Below are 22,460 nucleotides of genomic sequence, written 5' to 3'. Positions count from 1 at the left end.
GGCCGTTGAAGTTGCTGGGGCAGCCACAGTGGAAGAAGGGTGCCTCGGAGGTGACCTGGCAGGTGCCCCCGTTGTAGCAGGGGTTGGAGTTGCAGGGCTGTTGGCGGGGATCTGGCACTCGGACCCGGTGAAGTCAGCAGTGCACAGGCACCGGGGGCTAAGGTGGCCCGACACGCAGGTACCCCCGTTTTTGCAGTTGAGGCTGCCGCAGGAATGGGAGTCGTACTCGCAGGACGATCCGGTAAAGCCCTGATTGGATTAAAGGACACAATGGTTGGAAGACGCAGAGGAATGGAAGGTTTCCATGGTCAACTCAAAGTGAAGCATGATGATATTTCTTGTTTTGTGACTAACTTGAGGGCATTTGCAGATGAAGCCATGTGGGGTGTTACTGGCGACAGCACATGTCCCTCCATTTTTACAAGGTCGGCTCTTGCAACCGTCAAAGACTTTGTCACAACGTTGACCTGGAAAGCATAAAAAAAACAAAGTTAATAGGGAAGTGGGTTGTCTGATTGATCCACCTGAAAGCATCATGGGGGAGTTCAGCCGTTCTGCTCGAGGTTTAAAGTACCTGTGTATCCGGTGCGACACTCGCAGCGGTAACTGTTTGTGAGCTGAATGCAGTTGTAGGACCCCCGGGGGTCGCAGGGGTCCGACAGACACTCGTTGACGTCGCCCTCGCAGCGCTCCCCCACGTAGCCCGCCGGGCAGGTGCACTGGTAGCCCCGACCCGGTCCACGCACCGGCCGTTGTTGAAGCACTTGGGCTCGTTGGTGAGGGGGTCCGTGGAGGGGGTGCAATCGTCCAGGTTGATCTCGCAGTGAACACCTGGGGAGAGAAGATCCGGTGAACATCAAGATAACACAATACAGTGTGCTCGTTTGTATGTGTGTGTGTGTGTGTGTGTGTGTGTGTGGGTGTGTGTTGTGGTGTGGTGGTGTGTGTGTGTGTGTGTGGTGTGTGTGTTGGTGTGTGTGTGTGGTGTGTGTGTGTGTGTGTGTGTGGTGTGTGTGTGTGCGTGTGTGTGTGTGTGTATGTGTGTGTCCATTGTTTATGTATGCACATACCTTGGGTTCCTCGGGGGCAGGAGCACTTGTAGGTGTTTATAAGATCAATGCAGGTACCCCCATTCTGGCAAGGCTGGGACTGACACTCATTGATCTCCTTTGAGCAGTTAACCCCGTGGTAACCTGGCAAACACTACAATACACAAACATAGACCCGTATTAGACACTCAAACTATTTATTTAGGAAAACAAAGATCCAAATCAACCGAGTCTTAGCGTCAGCTCCTTTACCTCACAGCTGTAGCCTCCTAAGTAGTCGGTGCAGCTGGCCCCGTTCTGGCAGGGGTTGGGGGAACATTCGTCTACCTGCTCCTGGCAGTAGCTGCCGGTGTAGCCCGCCTGGCAGCGACAGTAGTGTGTGTTCCCTGCATCCAAGCACCGGCCCGAGTTCCTGCACAGCAGAGCCACTTCCACACCTGAGGGACACGAGAGAGACAGAGAGACAGAGAGAAAGAGAGAGCGAGAGAGCGAGAGAGCGAGAGAGCGAGAGAGAGAGAGAGAGAGAGAGAGAGAGAGAGAGAGAGAGAGAGAGAGAGAGAGAGAGAGAGTCAGAGAATTAGTTTGATAGTTCTAGAATAATAGTCTAAAACAAATAGACTTTAATTCCTCCATTGATTTTGACTGAAGACGGGGTTGACTGAGGTTTACCTTGCTGTTTGGCCGCCACTTCGCAGGACACGCTTGGGATATCGCAGTAGATGCCGGTCCAGCCCGTCTGACACTGGCAGGTGTAGGATGCCCCCTGCTGCCAGCACGACCCTCCGTTCTTACAGGGGGACGAGTCGCACCAGCGCACAAGGTTCTAGAGCGCGGAAAACAAATTTTATATAATTATAATATTTTATATAAATTGTATACAAATAATCTGTTTGCCAGATGTGATCAAACTAAATATAATAACATTTGAGTCCCTATGCGATGTTGATCAATACGATCCTATGTCGCTCTCCTACCTGGCAGTTGACCCCTGTGTATCCATGCTGACAGGTGCACTTGTACGTCCCGTAGCTGTCCTGGCAGGTGCCTCCGTTGACGCAGGGTTTGGAGTCGCACTCGTTGATGTCGTGCTGGCAGTAGCTCCCGGTGAAGCCAGGCAGACACAGGCAGGTGAAGGCGTTGATGCCGTCCACACAGGTGCCGCCGTTGAAGCAGGAGCTGGAGGGACAATACAAATTATTTAACTTTGTTCTAAATCTCCGCATGAAGCGCATGTCAGAGCTATGATAGTACCATACATGTCTTATCAAAACTTAATATCGATCGATTAAGACCGATCCCTGATGGGAAATACAAGATTGGATATATTTGCAATACATAAAGAATTAGAATGAATGCTTTTATGACACCGCTTTTTTTTTCCAGAGATATTGTACTTTTCTGTGAAGCCCAAGGGCTCAAATACAAGGATAACCAACTAACTACCCAACTATCTAACCAACTTACTAACTAACTCAATCATTGATCAAAGGACATCCCTGAGAGACTTACCTCTCGGTGCAGTCGTTGGCGTTGATCTCACAGGTGATGCCGTTGAAACCGGCCGGGCAGGTGCAGGTGAAGCTGTTGACACAGTCGGTGCAGTTGGCTCCGTTCTTACAGGGGTTGCTGTCGCACTCGTTGATGTCCTCCTCACAGCGGCCCCCGCGGAAGCCCGGCAGGCAAGAGCACACGAAGGTGTTGGTCCCGTCCCGACACAGGCCGCCGTTACTGCAAGGGTCTGAGGATGGTTCATGAATGGATGAGTCAGCATCCAAGAGGGCTTTTTGAGGACAATTGTATGATTTTACCAAAAATGAATGATTGTAAATTGTTGTCTGCATTACTGAGGATGTAGGGTGTAAGACCCTCGGTTAGAGATTTGCATAGGTAGAATATAGACATAAGGGTTTGAACCCAGAACCTTGCTATCTCAGCTAACTACCATGAACAACAGGCATGTATTTTGTATCTTTTCGCTACGTACTTGGTTTACAGTCATCCACGTCGGTCTCGCACTTCTGGCCCGAGTACCCTGGCAGGCATTTGCACTGGTAGCCCCCCACGGTGTTGAAGCACGTGGCCCCATTACCACAGGGGCTCTTCACACATTCGTTGATGTCCACCTCACATGTTTGTCCTTTAGAATTTAGAGCAATAGTATCATTAGATGATGTAGAGAGATAAATGGATGATATAGATGGATGATGATCTGGATAGATGGATGGATGATGTGGATAGATGGATGGATGATATAGTTGGATGATGATGTGGATAGATAGATGGATGATATAGATAGATTGATGATGATGTGGATAGATAGATGGATGATATAGATGGATGATATGTGGATAGATAGATGGATGATATAGATATAGATGGATGGATGATGTAGATAGATAGATGGGTGATAAAGATATAGATGGATGGATGATGTGGATAGGTACCTTGCCAGCCCTCAGGACAGATGCAGGAGAAGCTCTGGTAGTCCTCTGCCTCCTTGCACACACACCATTCTTGCAGGGCCGGGGGCTGCAGGGGGCCAGCAGGGTCTCGCAGTTGTCCCCTGGGGGTTTAAAGACCCGTGAGCAAGGCAGTAAATAACAACTTCCAGTTACACTTAATTAAATTTAAGTATGTCCCATTTATCCACGGTCCCTGTTTCAGATCTTTTAACAGAAATACTAAAGCAACAGTTATCATGTCACTTCCTTATCGGTTTCCACGGTGATCTGACCAGGCAGGAAGCACCTTCCAACTTCCTGCTATTGTTTTATATCAGACAGGAAACAGGACGTGGCTGCACAGGGAATGGGGTTTGGAGGCCCTTCAGTTCCCAGCCTAATGTTATGGGTGTTGTTCCAAACATACATACACACACATACACTTGTTATCCCTACACTGACAGGCGTAGCTTTCCATATGGGAATGACCAAAATATACATCCCTAGTCCGTGGGCCTTCTTCCTGATGTTTTTCTGTCAGGGGCCATGATGTCTGGCTGGTGTTTTCTAATACAAAAATGGGGCTGCTGGGCTATCTCTGAAAGTCTTCATCTTTTGGCAGAGCAAATCCGTGTTTTCCGAGCTGATAATGAATCCCTGCATCAACACCCTAATCAATACATCCACACTACAGTACGGTCAGTGAGGCGGTGGAACATAGCGTACCGGTATAGGGCAGCAAACAGTTGCATTTGTATCCCGCCACATCATCGATGCAAGTGCCCTGGTTGAGGCAGGGGTTGGACGCACACTCGTTGATGTTAGTTTGGCAGTTAGGTCCTACATCACCCAGATTAGAAGAAGCACACACACTGGTTAGATTTGGGTTACCACCACCGCTTCTGTACCTCACTAACAAACAAGGGGAATGGGATGATTACACAGAAAGGAAGTGGGGTGTATACCGACATAAGAATGAGGTCTGGGTCGGTGAGACTTACCACTGAATCCAGCTCTGCAGGTGCAGTGGTAGCCACTCGTCATGTCCTTGCAGAGGCCCCCATTCATGCACGGGTTGGACTCACACTCGTTGTTGTTGAAGTCGCAGTTGGGCCCGCTCCAGCCCGGGTCACAGAAACATTTGTACCTACGAGGAGAGAGAGTCAGGTCAGAGCTGTCCAGTTTTAAATCGCACCCTCGGAAAGTCATTCTGGTTTCTTTAGCTCATTCTCAGGGCTCTCTGCTCACCCATTGACCAGGTCGTGACAGCGGCCGTGTATGCAGGGGTTGCTGTCGCACTCGTCCACCTGTGACAGACAGGTGGCATCATTGTAGCCCTCGGGGCAGAGGCAGGTGAAGCTGTTGATGCCGTCCACACAGGTGCCCCGATTGTGACACGGGTTGATGGCACAGTCGTCGATGTTGATGTTACACATCGTTCCTGGAAGATACGTGTGAGATATGAGATAATGTCATTTATGTACGCCATGATAAGGAATATGTACCTGATTTGTAGTGCATTCAACAGTGACTGTTACATATTTAGGTCATCTGAACATTTATTCAGAAATTTCATCTTCATTCAGCCTGCTACAATTTTGATTGAATTTAAACGGTATCAATAATTACCAATCGCTATCAATTTTACAATAACAAGTAATTTGCATTTCTAAAAGCAACACATAACCTAACACCATAGTAACTGTTGACTATCCTGCTTGATACTACTTCAAGTTGAAAGTTTTGTTGTATTTATTTGTTTTATAGAGTTCAAGAACTAGTTGGACAGTAAAAGGGTCTACTATTTCCCTAACTGCGCTTCTCTGGAGGAAGTTTGACCCGGCCAGGTCCCCTTTCTCTCGGGGGAGTTCATTGAATAGACGGGGGGGGGGGAGTGGTGGCAGCTTGGTCTGAGAAGGGAAGATGGTGCCCTTTTCATGCATCTGCATATATATGCACCACTCACCACACACCACACACACACACACACACACCCACCACACCACACACACACCACACACACACACACACACACACACACACACACACACACACACACACACTCACACACAGAGGGGCAGACTTCCCCAAAAGACACACGCACACACTTCCGCCAACCAAGGGGAAGCCAGGAGCTGTTTACGGGGACAGAAGGCCAGTCCCCATTTCACACATGGCCGATTAACAATCGACCCCACCCCCAATCCACAGCCACCCCCCCCCCCCCTGCTCTTCAATCAATCTCAAAAAGGGGGAGTTTCCAACCGCCTGCTTTGCGACTACAATAGGCTTCTGTTCCTCTGTGTCTAAAGCCGGCAAGTCCAGGACACTCAGTACCGAGAGGACACACAAGATGGAGAGGGGGAGGGGAGCACACACACACTCCCTGTCCCTTTTCTAACCTAATCTCACACACCAGTGCCAGTCGGAACCGATTCACGGGGCCGTGTAAGGGGATCCCTATGGGAAAAGGCAGCTAGGCCTGCAGAAGACCCACTAAAGTCTTAGAGTTGGGCTTAATTAAGGGTCGGTTCATAAGCTATTTAATGTTTGTACTCTGTGATTACAACTAACAAGGATAGAAGTGGAGGACGGGGGATGGTGGACTCATTTCATGTGACTCCGCACAGTGAAGCACTTGTTTGGGGACCCAGCCCTCCCTTTTAAAATATCACTTTACACACACTTTCAGGAGGCTTTTCAAATGGCAAACAAAGTTAGCCCCTTTGTGTGCCCCTTATGTGTGTGTGTGTGTGTGTGTGTGGTGTGTGTGGTGTGTGTGTGTGTGTGTGTGTGTGTGTGTGGGTGTGTGTGTGTGTGTGTGTGTGGTGTGTGTGTGTGTGATTGGGGTCTGTTGTCCCTATCCCCACAGAGGCAATCCGATCCCATTGTTGGCAGGGCCGAGTCCATCAGCCAGCTGTCCTATCAGTCCCACCCCCCAGCTCCTGAGACCCCCAGCCTTCCCTCCACCCGGTGCTCACCTGTGTAGCCGGGTTCACATGCACACTCGTAGCCGTTGATCTTGTCGATGCACCTCCCATAGTCACATGGTTTGCTCTTACAGTCGTCCAGATTCACCTCACAGTTGAAACCTGGAGGCACAAGGGGACAAGGGGGATTAATTCAAGTCTAGTCACAATTCTGTAAAAGTAGTTAGCAAATAGACTTACAGTGACTTTCTTAGATACATGTTATTAATGAGTGAGGGTAAGGCTGCTTGCTCAAAAATGTCTACAGGGTGACTGTGGACATTGGGATTTGAACCCAGAACCTTTCCACTGGGAGTCAAGCGCCCTAATTATCCTACCCCATTCTAATCCATACAATGCAGATGTGATGGCAGTTACAGATGTGTCTAGGGTCTGACCTGCGGTGCCCTTGGGACAGCTACAGATGTACGAGTTCTCCCTGTCCTGGCAGGTGCCTCCGTTCTTGCAGGGCTGGCTCAGACACTCGTTGATGTTGGTCTCGCACAGGCGGCCAGTGTAACCAGGGCGACAGTAGCAGGTGAAGGAGGCCAGGCCGTCCTTGCAGGTGCCGTAGTGACACGGGTCCGAGTAGCACTCATTCACGTCCGTCTCACAGTGCTGTCCGGAGTAACCTGGGGGGGGGGGGGGGGTTGTTGTTTAACTCATGGATTCCACTCTTGGCTACAGAGAGACTGTAAGTCAATAAAAATGAAAGCTATTGAGTGGGGTGAGGAGGGTGTTGTTGTGTACCTTCTGTGCATTCGCAGGTGTACTTGTTGGGCCCATCTGTGCACTTGGCACCGTTCTTACAGGGAGTGCTGGCGCATTCGTCAATGTCCACCTGACACAGATTACCTGCAAAACCTGAAAAAGAAAACATCAACAAAGTTCCAAGTTAAATCCCAATTTGCCTCTGTATTTTATATACACAGCTATGATGTGTATCTTAAATATTAAAAGAGTTCATTTGCATGTGAGCTGCTATTTCAACACTGATTTACAAGCTGGTTCAGCACTACTCATTAACTCAGCACTTTGTTTAAACCATCAGGCTTGCTACCACCTCAGTCTCTAACCCCAGACCCTGAACCTCTGTGGCATGTTTAGGTCCTTAGACAAACATCAATGCCTATTATGCTAATGTTGGAGTAGTTCCACAAAACCGGTTATAAATTACTATTAGAAAGAACTCACTATGACTATAATGTACCTTTAAAAAATCATTAATTCTTCAAAACAAACAAGACTATACTCATGGGCTTTACCTATTTACTGCTTGGTTATGCATTCAATGTTTGTTTTGAAGTCCCAGATGTTGTAGCTAAGAGTAGTACGTGATAAAAAAAACCTGTGTTGGGAGGTGGGGTTCCATACCTTTGGGGCATTCGCAGTGGAAGGAATTGATCTTGTCCACACAATTGCCATTGTTCAGACATGGCATACTGGAGCACTCATCTGTGTTGATGTGGCAGAACACACCTTCATAGCCTGAAGAAAAAACACAAAGACAACTTTCCTTAGCCATCTTTCACAAGTCTTCCAAATTATTTATAGCAAAGCGTATCGGAGCATCACACCAAACAAAAACGTTTTTTTCTGCCTCTTATCCACGGACCGGCCCTCTCACCTGGCATGCAGATACAGTGGAAGCCTCCGATCTGGTCCAGGCAGGTGGCGTCATTGTGGCAGGGGTTGGACATACACTCGTTGACGTCCATCTCGCAGCGAGGGCCTTCGTAACCCTGGAGACACTTACACTGGAAGGAGCCCTTTGTGTTCAAGCACCGGCCGCCATGCTCACAAGGGTTGGCACCTAGGAGGTACAAAAACAATCACCATTACAGTTTCAAAGAACTTCATACGACACCCCCTAACCCGGCCTAAGCCCTCTGAGCAGAAATAATTAACTCTCCAATCCAGTTTAACACTGTGATTAGGAACACATAAGAGTAGATCTAGACAAGCAACCTAACAAGGCCTCGCTAATCCCAGAGATGGGTAGGAGTGCCTTCCTAACTCCTGCTTACCCAGAGAACACTCGTCGATGTCCAGGTTGCAGGCGGAGCCGGTGTACCCAGGAGGGCAGGTGCAGATCGCCTTGCCGTTGACCGGGTTAGTGTCACAGTTGGATCCCTTCTGACAGGGGTTGCTGATGCAGGCATCGTCCAGGTGGCACAGCAGACCTGAGAGAGAAACACAGGGCCTTCTCTGTCAAATGCAGTTCCTGTGGATCTCAATGTCTGCCAGTCCAATGAGACTTATGGCTCATTTGAACATCTTGAGTAACACAACATTTCGAGGAACCTTGTGCTAACTCAAAAAAGTTCGATAAGTCTAACTTGATATATTAACTTGTATGTTCATGTAAACAGACTAGTATTCTTCAGAAGCGTCCTAGCAAACCTTGTGCTAGCTTCGTGCACATTAACCATTCTTCTCACCTGTGCGTCCATGCGGACACTCGCAGAAGAAGGACGCCACGCGGTCGTGGCAGGTGGCGCCGTGGTAACAGGCGGCACTCGCACAGTCGTCGATGTTCTCACTGCAGTCGTCGCCCGTCCAGCCGTTGACGCACACGCAGTGGTAGCTGCCGTGCGTGTCGTGGCATGTACCGCCGTTCTGACAGGCGTTGGGCATTGAGGCTCGCACTCGTCCACGTTCTCCGTGCAGTACTGGCCTGAGCCACCAGAGGAAACATGATTGGGGTTAGGGTTCGGGTGGTTCGGATTAAATCGTTTAGGCAGTTCATTAAGGAGCCGATAGAGGGGAGGATGCCTACAGGTACACTGGGTACAAGGGACAATGGAACACCACTACCTTCTTCTTGCTGGGAATTTTTTAAATACAAAATAATAATTTCATTAATTACCTATGTCTATCCACTTATCATTCTATCGTTGTATTACTGTGTAGCCTTGACGGCGGTTGCTTGGTTACCTGTGATAATGCGGTGGGCACTTGCAGTTGTAGGTTGTCCACCCCGTCCACGCAGACAGCCGTCCGTTCTGACAGGTGTGGTCCCAGACAGTCGTCCATGTTATGATCGCAGTTTGGGACCTGTGAATCCTAGGGGAAGAAAGTTGAGTTAAAAAACGACCTCAACACCGTAGCGAGCCACAAACAAAGCCGAGAAAGCCTGGTTAACATATAATGCAATATTATACCATCTACCATGCACCTTCACGACATATCCCACAATTAGGTCACCTCTCCCTGCCCCACCCTTCCACTCGGTACTTGATATGGGGTCAGGAGACAGATAATGATTGTATCTTCTTTGTCTGAATACTCCTGAGTTTGTCACTCTTTGTCAGGTGGACTCATCCTGCACCCTCTCTAAAATCAAAGCCCTGAGCGGTTTCTTCACCGTCGTCATTGTCTGATCAACGATCCACCACCCATCGGCCCGGCGACTTGGCAGATGTCCTGAGCGGTTTCAACATCACCCTGCATACAAACACCCACGCGACCGCACAGCGACAGGTGTTGATTATTACCGAGAAAGAAACGTAGAGATCCTCTCGTTGAGATCAGCCTTATCTTAAGCAGCCGCTCTACTCATCGTAAAATCTGTTGTGTTGAATGGAGACCAACAGAATGCCTCAAAACTGTTGCTCAAAACTGACAACCAATGAATCTTTGGAAAAGTGGGAAATTGACCTAAACAAAGCATGTGGTTGTAGGTAGGGTTTATATGTTATCAATGTAGCTGCAGGGGATGAGGAATAATATCAGCGCTGAGCACACGCACACACAGGACACCAGACACACAGTCGGGTCAGGAAGAAAGGGGTCTGCACTAAATGCACCCAGAAAGTGAAACAACCTTTAACTGTAAAACTATGGTCGGTGCATTGGTATCATATCGTCAATCTATTCCACTGTTTCCTCATTCTATTAGCTAGCATGTGTGTCGATAGTTATGATATTATTATTATTGTCCTATGATTGTAGGCGAAGCCTAGTCATTTAATTTACATTTAGGGCATTTAGCAGACGCTTTTTTCCAAAGCGACTTACCAGGGTCCACACAGACGGCTGAGTCGACCACAGCAGGGCAACAGCCAGCCCGTCAGAGGCAGTCAGGTTGAGGCGTCTTGCTCAGGGACACCTCAACTCAGGCTAGGAGGAGCTGGGATCTAACTAGCAACCTTCCTGCAACAAGTCAACCCGCTCTACCTCCTGAGCTGAGCTTGCCCTCCCGGTGGCCATGCCTACATGAAGCAGAACCTTTAGCTACCTGTCAAACAGCTGCATTCGTAGGCGGTGTCCCCTTTTTGGGTGCAGGACCCCCCGTTCTGGCAGGGCGAGGGGCTGCAGGGCAGGTAGGGGGTCTCGCAGTGCTGGCCGGTGTACTCCTGTGGGCAGCGGCAGTGGAAGGAGCCCACCTCGTTCAACGCAGACCCACCCGTGGGCGGCAGGGCGACGGCGTCTGGGCGCACTCGTTGACGTCCTGCTTGCAGGTCTGTGGCCTGGAAGGAGGTGGGGCAGGTGCAGATGTAGTTGGAGTCGAAGGCGGAGCACTGCCCCCCGTTGGCGCAGGGGTTAGAGGCGCAGGGTTGGCCAGCTGGCAGGACTTACCTGGAGAAAGCCATCAGAATGAAACGAGTGAGGAGCGGTCGTGATGAGCAGGATGATCGAACTCATCCTCCATTCATCACAAATTCCAACGGATGACTTTAAAATTTCAGAACTTAATAACCCATTAGTAATTCATTGTTCACTTTAACTAATTAATAATTAGTCATTTAGTTCGTTGAATAAGTACTGATATATATGTTTTTCATTTTAATTTGAAAGCATTTTTTACTTTATCTAGCCTCGCTGAAGTGAGTAAAGTAAACGTAATCCTTCCACCTACCAGACCACCCAGGGGGACAGCGGCAGCGGTAGGCCGTGAGCGTGAGCAGGTCGCAGGTGCCCCGTTGCGACAGGGCGAGCTCATGCAGGCGTGGTTGCTGGGCGTCAGACACAGCCGGTCGGTGAAGCCCAGCCGGCACAGCCACCGGAAGTCAAAGGTGTTGCCGTGGGAGAACGGCCCGACACTCGCCTGCGTTGCGGCAGGGCGAGGGGTGGCAGGGGCTGGGGTACTGGCACCGCTGCCCACATAGTCGGGAGGGCACCTGGGGAGAGAGAGAGAGAGAGAGAGAGAGAGAGGAGAGAGAGAGAGAGAGAATATATGAGTTTTCATTCAGATTTCCTATTTCCATGATGACAACGTTTAAGCTTCACCTTGTTAGTCTCAAATGATTAACTTCTACATCTCTACTACTACTACTAGTTACAAAGCATCTCTAAGTTTTAAAGTCTTTGTTCAGTTGGGAAACCAGCAAAGCAATTATCTATTTAACAAACAACGAGTGGAGGGCCAAGAGGAGGGGTGATGGGGGGAGGGGGGGGGGGGGCTAGAGGTTTCCCGCTCTAATGCCCCGGCGGCGGGGTGGTCACTGATGGGCTGTTGTTGTAGCGTGTCTCCCTGCATCAGACTCTCTCACAGCCCTTTCATAACACACACACACACACACACACAACACACACACACACACACACACACACACACACACAACACACACACACACACACACCAACACACACACACCCACACCACACACACACACACACACTGAGCTAGGACTACAATGCCACTAACTGGTCCAGCCAAAGCATTCCAAGCTCCCTTTCCAACCACATACGCATAAAAAAAACAAGACACCATGCACACCCACATGGCTGTCCACACTCATTGGAAGAATGAGCATGGTGATCAAGGGCGCTGTGGTTGGTTCAGATTGGAAACACTTAGGGGCCCCTGGGGTTCACAGCAGACCACAGGAGGACAGGAGGCTGCTGCTCTGCTACAATAACCTGCCCCGCTGAGCACACACACAGATAAGGGACTGTTGGTCTAGAGGTCCGACCATCCGTAGGTTCCACCGTCACAAGAGGAACATGGGAAGGAAGGAATGTAGCACCACCAGTGTGTGTTTCTCTCTCTCTCTCTCTCTCCTCTCTCTCTCTCTCTCTCTCTCTTCTCTCTCTCTCTAAACATACAGCTGTGTCTGTTAGTCGTGATTACATGTGTCAACTAATGGTGTTTAAGGTAAGCAGGGTTTCTTTCGGTCCACATGCAGGGTGTTACTTGTATGCAACCTACGCACTCGACACATTTGACCTGCGCAGGATATGCAATAAATAGAACAAACAAACTAAAACTCAATAAAAGTGTGTGTGTGTGTGTGTGTGTGTGTGTGTGTGGGTGTGTGTGTGTGTGTGTGTGGTGTGTGTGGTGTGTGTGTGTGTGTGTGTGTGTGTGTGTGTGTGTGTGGTGTGTGTGTGTGTGTGCGTGTGTGTGTACACGTTATGTGGTGTATGTGTTTGTGTGTGTGCATGCTTGTAAGTGTGTGCGTATGCGTGTGTGCAACACAGGGCATCTGTTAGGCCTGCTCGGAGCTCCGCAGGGAGCAGGTGCGCATGTTAATGAGGGCAGCTGTTGGACTGGACTCCTCCCCCCTCCCACCCTCCCCCCTCCCCCCTCCCCTCATCTCTTTCTTTATCAAGCCCCACTTCTTCTTCTTCCTCTCCACCACCACCTCCTCCCCCCTCTGTCTCTGTCCCCCCTGACTCCTCCTCTCTCCTTCTGGCAGATGGGGAGGGGAGTGGGGGGGAGGGGTTCTAGGGAGGGGGCTCTTCTCCAGGGACGTGGGGAACCTGTGTTAAGTCAGCTGTTGTGACTTCTGTCTCTTCATCACTTATACTCCTCCTGCTCCCATCTCCCCCCACCCCCCCCCCCCCCCCTGTACATGTCCCTCTTGTCCACATTTGAGCCGTTTTTCTTCTTCCATAAGCTCCCCTCTTTCCTCCTCTCCTTTCCATTCTCCACCTTTGTTTCTGCTTCTCCTTTATTTTCTTTTTAGCATCTTCCCCTGTCATGTTCTCTCCTCTACTTCCTGTGTGTGTGTGTGTGTGTGTGTGTGTGTGTGTGTGTGTGTGTGTGTGTGTGTGTGTGTGTGTGTGTGTGTGTGTGTGTGTGTGTGTGTGTGTGTGTGTGTGTGTGTGTGTGGTGTGTGTGTGTGTTTGCGGCTGTGTGTTTTTTCAAACAGATCTCTCTCAACTGTTTCTGTGTGGCTGTTGAATGTTCCCTGGTGGATTTCAGGCTGAGGTGCTACCCTCCCCCCTAATGGCCTCTCTACAGGGGGGCCAGACCCTCATCATTGACAGGGAGCATGCCAGAATCCTCCGGCTGGCTATTGCAGTCTCCACGCTTTTGCCGCCTTTCAGCTCATTCACAGAAGAGAAGGGAGATGGTGTATAGTAAAAAAAAAAAAATGCTATTGTGTGTGTGCGTTTGCGTTTGAATGTTTGTGTGTCTTTGTGTGAATCAGTCCCACTGTAGTTTGGTGCCACTCCATAACAACCAACTGTAATCGATCTCCTTTGTCCTTGCGGGGGAGTGGGCCCCTGCTGAAATAAGCCCCGCCCACTGCCCAAAGGACTGCACCATTCCCCCCCCCCCCCCCCCCCCCCCCCCCCCTCGCCCTCGGCAACAGGTCTCCATGCGATGCAATGTCCCCTAAGGCCACAGCAGATGCTACCCGACCTCCGACCCCCAACACTTTTGTGAGTGTGGAATTGCCTCCTCCTCCCTCCCCCCTCCTGTCCCCTCTCTCTGTCCCCGTCGGGCCGGCTCCGCCATCTGCCGCTCGGGGGACTGACTTTAGCCTTCACACAAAGCCTGGCCCACTCTCACTACGCAGCACGCATGCCACTGCTGGAATGATATAAATATATAAAAGGAGAATTAAGGACCTCCAAACACAGCCAGACAGAGAGCGGCAGACGGAAGGCATTCTGACAGACTATAGATAGAAGAGTGATAGAGAGAGATAAATGCGCATACATATCGAGAGAGAGATAGCTTTAAAGCTTTATAGATAAAGTTAGATTCATGGATTATATCAACAGATTGCACACCCATATTCCCTTCTTCTTCTCACCCTGCCCCGTTACATTTCTTAAGCTGGCACTTTTGTCTAAAGCGACTTACAATATGTGCATCGAATAAAAAGTGCAGGAATCGAAGTACATACAATTCATCAAATGTCTTCCCTATTCTCCTCTGTGTATGCCAGAGTCTAGTGAGCCAGTTTTCTAGTGAGCCAGTGTGACTAATCATTTGCTAAGGCTTGACCCTTGGCTGCACACATCTAAGAGCTACTCCAGGAATAAACATTTGATTTAATAGCAACTCAATGTTCAAAAAATATGTGGATCTTGAATGTTCTACACACACACACAATGTTGGTCAGAAAAATGATTAATAATGGATGATGGATGGATAATAATGATTAATTAATGGCAATTAACAAGCCACCTATTTGGGAGAACACAATACAATAAAGGTATCAGTAGTAGTGTGGAGGGAGAGGGGCATGCAGGCCACCCATTAGACCTCACATTTTGCTAGTACCAGGGTCATCGAGTCATCAGGTAAGTGAACACTTCATGCGTCGACTTCAAATGTTGTGTCAGGTTGTAACATGATCCCCCCAGTACAGAGTGGAGAAGTAACTGACAGGACTTAATGCTTGAGACTTGTAGTCCAAGCAAAACAGACACAAACACACACTCTCGCCCCATCTCCATCACTTTATTTCCATCCCTCGCATATCTCTCTGCATCCGTGGCCTGTGGGTGTGTGCTGTGCGGTGTTGTGAGTGAAAGGGCCCCAAGGCTGCACTGTACGACACGCATGGGAGACTAAACCCGGGGGAGATGACCTCCAGACATACACAGAAGCCATGTCAACCTGCCGTACTGGTCCGCCATAGATGCTTCTTAGTCATCTCCCTCCTGAACCAGTGGAACCAGGTTTCTTCACCTTCACCCTCCACCTCCACAGAGCAACTCCTCCCACTCCCGCAGTGTGCATGCTACTTTCACCTCCTCTGGGGGTAAGTGGTCTTGGATCCAGGGAATGGTCCCAGGATGGGGGTCTGGAGTGTTCCCCCGTTAGAGGGGCTCGGGACCCAGTATAAGCACAGCGACACCAGTGTGCACACTGGACCCACCTATGGTCTGTGTGTGTGATACAGTGTAGGAGCAAGAGGGCTGATCTCTGACAGCATCATTGGAGCAGTAATCCTAGAAGAGGGTAAACATGGATGCTGAAGAATTCCTTAGGTGGGGGGAACATCTTCTTAGTTTAGTGGGGGCTGACCAACGTCCTAACGCTGCCAGGCTTTATGGGGGCAGAATAGGGGAATCTGATCATCTGCACGTCATGTAATGGCAGTCGCCCGGGCTTCTGATACACAAGAACACAGAAGTCCACACACACATTGTGATCTCCTTCTGAATGCGACCAGCTTTCTATCAGGGCTCAGTGCGACACCTGCCCATCCTAGCTCGTCCGCGAGAGACTTTGCAGCCGTGTTTATTATTAACAGTGACCTCAAAACAAAACAACGTCTATTTTAGCAAAGCATTTCTGAAAGCCACTGCACCCATGGCAGTCATCAGAGGGTCGGAGGTGCAAGGCCAACCACCTCCCGAACCCTCTCACCCTACCCTAATTACAGGGTCTATATTTGACTCAGCTCGGCTGTGCCCTAATATGCTGCGTTTGTTGTCCAGCGTCGGGGGTGAAAGAGGAGGTTGTTAGATCTTCACGTCACAGAATCACCGGTGAGGACTTCCCCGAGTCACAGCACCTAGCGCTGTCACCAACCATGTCTGGCCTTGGGACGGATATATGTGGCTTAAAAGAACAGCCCTGGTTCCCTGGGTCCTCTACACAGAGTCACACTAAAGAACAGGACCGTGGGCGGTTCAACGGTTCAAATCAAATATTCCATGTGGATCTCAACCCATAAATCATGGGTTTATGTATTTCATCCTCCATAAAAACATGTATTTATAAGCACAACCCTTAGCACATTTGAATCACAACATTCCTGAAACCTCCACATTATGGCGGGAAGGATGGGGCCCCTGGTGGAGGCCCTGGTGCCCACACACCCCAACCCCTCCTGGGACCTCACTGTGATGGATGTTTGGACCGGGTGAGAGAAAAGAGAAAATGATGGGAGGGGGAGGAGGAGGAGGGATCTGGTCCAGTCTGTATTTAATTGGATGATGACATTAGAGGGGGGCCAATGAGCAGTGAGGCTGTGTGTGTGTGTGTGTGTGTGTGTGTGTGTGTGTGTGTGTGTGTGTGTGTGTGTGTGTGTGTGTGTGTGTGTGTGTGTGTGTGTGTGTGTGTGTGTGTGTGTGTGTGTGTGTGTGTGTGTGTGTGTGTGTTTGTGAGCGTGTGTGTGTGTGTGTGTGTGTGTGCACACATGCTTGTTTTGTGTGCACGGGTGGTATTAAGGGTGATGGTGGCAGCAGAGGAAACCCCTCCCCCAGGGCAGATATTGAATTGTCTCCCCCCCCTGCCATAGACCACAGCTCCCAGTACAGACCCCCCCCCTTCCCACAGACCACAACTCCCAGCAGACTACAGGCTGAGGGCCGTTGTGTTTACCACACAAACATTTGAAGACACACACCACTTTGGAATCACAACCACGGCTAAATCACTCTGATATCCTCACAAAACAGACCAAACTAAAACCGATACCATTGCTAAACCCCCAATATTTTTGTAAAAAATGTCGATGGAAGCTGATTGTGCGGCTGAATCCACCTGAAACACATCCATCCATCACACGCTGTCCTCCAACCTGTGGTCGCCCGGACCAACGACCTGTCAAAACAACCCCACCGGCTTCCCTGGCAACCGTCGTCTAGGCCTTGTTTGTCTTCAAATGTCTGCACGATATAACCATTACATTTCTTTTTTCACTCCCTCTACACACAATCCAATTACATCTCACAGCCATCTGTGCTTTCTAATGGAGATCACAGGGGACCGGGGGGGGGGGGGGGCAGTTTGGATCCATTCAAAAACCAGGAGACCAGCCCATTGGTGGACCGGAGAGAATAGCGGGTGTGTGAGGTTTGAGACTGTGTGTGGGTGTTTGTGTGTCTGTGTCTGGATAAGTGTGTGTGGGGATGTGTGTGTCTGTATGGTGTGTGTGTGTGTGTGTGTGTGTGTGTGTGTGTGTGTGTGTGTGTGTGTGTGTGTGTGTGTGTGTGTGTGTGTGTGTGTGTGTGTGTGTGTGTGTGTGTGTGTGTGTGTGTGTGTGTGTGTGTGTGGGGGGGGGGCTGGATGGGCAGCGGTTGAGTGTGTATGTGTATTGTCTGCATAGTGGGGACAGGGGGTATGGCAGTAGCTGTGTCTGTGTGTGTGTGGTGGGGGGTGCTCTGAGAAGGCCCCCTCAGATTAGTCACACAGCATTACTCTGCCTAGTGGGACAATGGGCGGCGGGCGCGGGCGAGGCCCAGCTGCCGTCCCGTGAAAGGGCAGAAAAACCAGATTTAGGGCCCGATGCGGCCTCTCACTGCAGCGGGAGCCTGCATTCATTAAGCCTATAGTGGGGGAGGGGTTCTGATGAGGAGGCTTTGTCCCTTAACCCCCCCCCCCGCCCTCACCTCTACAGCACCCCGGAGCCTCACTGTTCTCTCTCCTCTCCCTCTGCATTAACTTCCTCGAAGGAACATGTGCAGATGCACAGGGGCCCCGGTGGTGCTATAAGGGGCCACACTGAGCTCAGGGGCCCGGTGGTGCTATAAGGGGCCACACTGAGCTCAGGGGCCCGGTGGTGCTATAAGGGGCCACACTGAGCTCGGGGGCCCGGTGGTGCTATAAGGGGCCACACTGAGCTCAGGGGCCCGGTGGTGCTATAAGGGGCCACACTGAGCTCAGGGGCCCCGGTGGTGCTATAAGGGGCCACATTGAGCTCAGGAGCCCGGTGGTGCTATAAGGGGCAACACTGAGCTCAGGGCCCCGGTGGTGCTATAAGGGGTATGGCTGAGCACAGAAGCCGGCGGAAGGGCCCTCACATGGCTCCTGGTTGCCAGGTACCAGGGGCCTTTCAAAGAGTGGAATGGAGAGAAAAGAGGGGGGGGGGGGGGTATGTGCTAAAGGAACGTCTTCACTGCACTAAAAGGCAAGAAAACGACCACTTGTTTCTCGACTGGCCCCTGCAACCAACCATTCACACCAGAAACAATGAGAGTGCAAATAAATAGGAACGTTACCAGCCGAGTGAGGTGTGTTTGTGTGTTTATGTAAATAGAAAGTCAACCCCCCTAAAGCAGTGTGTGTGTGGGGGGGGCCTTCTTTCCACGGTGTGTATGGTCGGGTGTTACTTACTTGCATTCTCCATTTCCGTTGGAGAAAGCCTCGCACCTCCCTCCGTGCAGGCATGATTCAGTGGGGACGGTGCATTTCAGACCTATGGGGTACATCAGAAAGTGGACTTTATTAGAAAGTGGCGCAGAGTATTACGCACGGCGCGTCATGTGAGCAGAGTAGACAGTAACTCAAGGCTCAGGGTACTGACCACCGTTACTCTGTACTCTGTTGGAGATGCAAATGCAAATGAAACTTCCATGTAACACACGTCGTCATCTCAAATTGATTTGCCACTGTCCTCAGTTTGGACTGTCCGTGGGGGATATCGTGCACCGCTTCGGGGTCGCAGCCGCAGAGCGCGTGGCTCGGGGAGAGGGAGCACGCGCTGCGCGGGGGTAAAGGAGCGCGACAGCTGCTGGGCTCAGACGCACGGGACAAAAGAATCAGAGTCCAGCACGAGCCATAAAGGATTCGGACCCGCGGCATTGTTTACCAGCAGAGGGGAACAGCGCGCCTGCGCACACTCCCCACTCGCGCGCTCATCGTCCAACACAATAGCGGCCCAATCTTGCGCCCCGGCTGCCCCCCCCCCCTTCCCCCAACTCTGAGCGCACGCACACATTCTGTACCCCATTAAGCTATTGAGCCTCTGTTTAATTCAATAGCACAAGGTTTGAAGACAGAGCGTGGTAACTTTGGTTTGGACCAACAGCAGGTGACACAGCCTGTGGTGATGAACAACAAATGCATGAACACTCTCTTAAAAGAGAAAGTAGAAGCCTATAAAGTTTTTCATTTAAGTTACAATGGCGTATAGTGTATCTTTCATGTAAAGTATTTCTGTGCAAATGTTGAATGAACATAAAGGTGTTTACAGTACAACGCGCAGAGAGGTGAAGCCTTGCTCAGAGGCAGGAGAGCGCAGGGCCGCCCGGTCTGCAGTCCCGAGATCACCGGCCAAAGACACTATCACACGCTTACTCAATAGATGGCTTTACATTGTTCTGCTCAATCTGACTTGCATTCAAGTTATTTCCGATCATTTTCTTTCAGACAAAGCACGTTCTACAGATCCACATTATATGTGTCTCAAACGTTAAAGAAAACCGGCTACCCCATTCAAATAGGACATAAATACTTTTATAAGTCACCACATCCAAAGCCTCATTGTGTAAACAGACGCAAGCAGTCATGAGTCGGACACTCACCTTGTGTTACGACGAGTGCTGGAATAAGAAATGTTAGTTTCACAAAGAAACGATACATTCCTCCTCTTCGACTTCACAGATGTAGGCTGTGCATAGATCCACAATGGAGTCCTATCCAGGTGTTCTTCAATAAATAAGTCCGTAGAGATAATGTGAAAATAATCCAAGAAGACGAGGAGATCCGTCGCCGTGAGAGCTCTGGTCGTAGATGTTGCGGATTGGCGTCTGAGTTCTCAATGCAGACACACTCTGGGTCCCAACTCAAAAAGTTCCTCCCACGTCCCTCGCCCCTCCCCCCTTTCCTCCTCCTTATCCCCCCCCCCCCCCCCCTCCATCTCCTCCCACCCCCCTCCCGCTCCCGCTAAATGAAAGTTCCAGTGCTGCAGAGAGATACCCGGAAGCTGGCTCTTACTTTTCTAAATTACTAAATGAAAAAATATCTATATAAATAAAAAAAGAAACTCTGATTGTCTTTTTTATTATATAAGAATAGATTGTACAACATAATGGACAATGTGTGTGTGAAACTTTTATTTTCACAGCTTTAAATACCGAACCGTCAAGTCATGTTATTTTTTGCACATTTCACTACCCTATCACTGTCTTAAATTGCTTAAGCATATACCCGTATGCATATTTGTATGCATTCTACCTACATGCACTGTGCCTAACTTCATACACTATAGGATTTTTTTTAAAGACATAAGGCTTCACAAGCAGGTCTACTATACATACAAGGGTTGGCCCAGTGATTTCATAATCTATGGGTTTTATTCACTCTCTCAGGGTAGGTGAAACTGTCAGGGTAGTTTCAGAGCTCGAGGGCGAAGATTATTTTGTTTTGAAAGCCAGACACATGCTGCTCCTTATGTTACGCCCACTGCCAAATGGAGCCCTGCCAAAAGTTGTAAGGTCTGTTGCTCAAGGTGTGTAGTGTGGGAACCAACCACGGACAGGGACGCAGGGGGAGAGCGAGAGAGGGAGCGAGAGAGAGAGAGAGAGAGCAGGGAGAGAGAGAGAGAGAGAGAGAGAGAGAGAGAGAGAGAGAGAGAGAGAGAAAGAGAGAGAGAGAGAGATTGTGAAAAAAAGACAGGAAGAAAGTTGGGATTGATGAATTAAACAAAAAATATTAACGAAAGAAAGAAAGAACAAACAAAAAGAAAATATGAGATTAATTAATCAATAGAGGGGAAAAACGATTAAAGAAATAAGGGAAAAAAGATGAAGATGTAAAGATAGGAAGCGTGAGAACCGAGTGTGTGCATGAGTCTTAAAAGACACATCCGGTTTGGAATTAACATCCTTACTAAACACACGAGGTGTGATTCTGAATCAGCGCTTCAGCAGCTGGCCGTGTGTGCCCAAAGCCTCTTCTAACACATCCTTTGCTGTGTGAAAGCTTGGCTTTGTTTGCTGGTGTGTCGGGAAATATTTGAAGTGTATTTACAACGTAGCTAAAAATAATCGTTATGAGTTAATTGTAAAAAAGGGGTAACATTTTTATCCAAGAGAAGTTGTCTCTTTGCAGAAGCGCTGAAGTGAGCCCGGAGCTGGGGGCCCGCTCCTGTTGACGCTGGAGGGACCAGCCAGTAGCTCGGCGGTAGAGCTGGGTCTCAGCCCCCCCCCCCCCCCCCCCCCCCCCACCCTAAGGCCCATAAGCGCGGCGCAATCTTTGAAATGCTTACTAGATAATAACTCAGAGCTTACAGTGTCTAAGTGTCTTAAGAAAATCATGTCTTCTGGACATTTCCACGAGACTGGCAGGCTGGCAGCTAATGTCAAGGAGAAACCCCTGATTTATAGATTCACAAAGTTAAGAAAAGGGCAGCTAGTGGTTTGTTGTAACGCCTCTTAATGGGTCTGTCTGTTATTGCACGGAAAAGGTCACTTCAAAGAAATGAGGTCTAAAAATGTCAGTGACGCATTGAAGTATTGGCCCTGAGAACTGCAGTTCTCGAGTGGGACGGTTGGAGGAAGAGCCAACGGCGGTTCGCTCTCAGACTTCCTTCCTTCGCTGCAGAAATAGAGCTGAGCCGGAGGCTATTTAAAAAACAATAACAAACAAAATGGTTTTCAATACTATGATTTCATCCTACTGTATTTATCTTGGGGGCTATTGACGATGTAATGAACATACCGAAAGGTAACCTCACATTGTACTATTAGGCAATCGTGTTTATGAATAATGGAAAAGAGTGGAAGGTTTGAAGTTCCATTGAAAGAAGTGAGTTATTTCTTCACTATTTGATACACTTCCGTTAATTAAACAAAAATATATATCTTCTTTCGGGATGAATCAGATTGGCTTCACAAGCAGGCAAAATTATTTCTTATCAAAAACATTATAATATCATAACCTAATTATATACCATCAACCCATTTAATGTATTTCGTTATAATGAACTTTCTTAACCCTGTAAGGCATAGAAAAAAAAGAAGAGTTTTTTGCATCAGAAAAGCAACGAAAAACGTCACACGCTGGTGGGAATCCTTTAGTGCAGTATCTGCAACATCCTCTGTTTGTCTTCACTGGCATGAGGTTGAATAGGTCAGTG

General features: G+C 49.3%; 1 pseudogene; it reads right to left on the bottom strand.

Moving 5' to 3' along the window:
- LOC130372776 (neurogenic locus notch homolog protein 1-like) overlaps positions 1-20,127 on the bottom strand; it is a 20,852-nt pseudogene extending 725 nt beyond the window's left edge.
- Between the last annotated feature and the right edge of the window lie 2,333 nt (positions 20,128-22,460).

This window comes from Gadus chalcogrammus, chromosome 19 (genome assembly GCF_026213295.1).
Source record: "Gadus chalcogrammus isolate NIFS_2021 chromosome 19, NIFS_Gcha_1.0, whole genome shotgun sequence".
Classification (NCBI taxonomy): domain Eukaryota; kingdom Metazoa; phylum Chordata; class Actinopteri; order Gadiformes; family Gadidae; genus Gadus; species Gadus chalcogrammus.
Note: the sequence above shows the minus strand (reverse complement) of the source record. Positions and strands in the feature narration are given on the sequence as shown.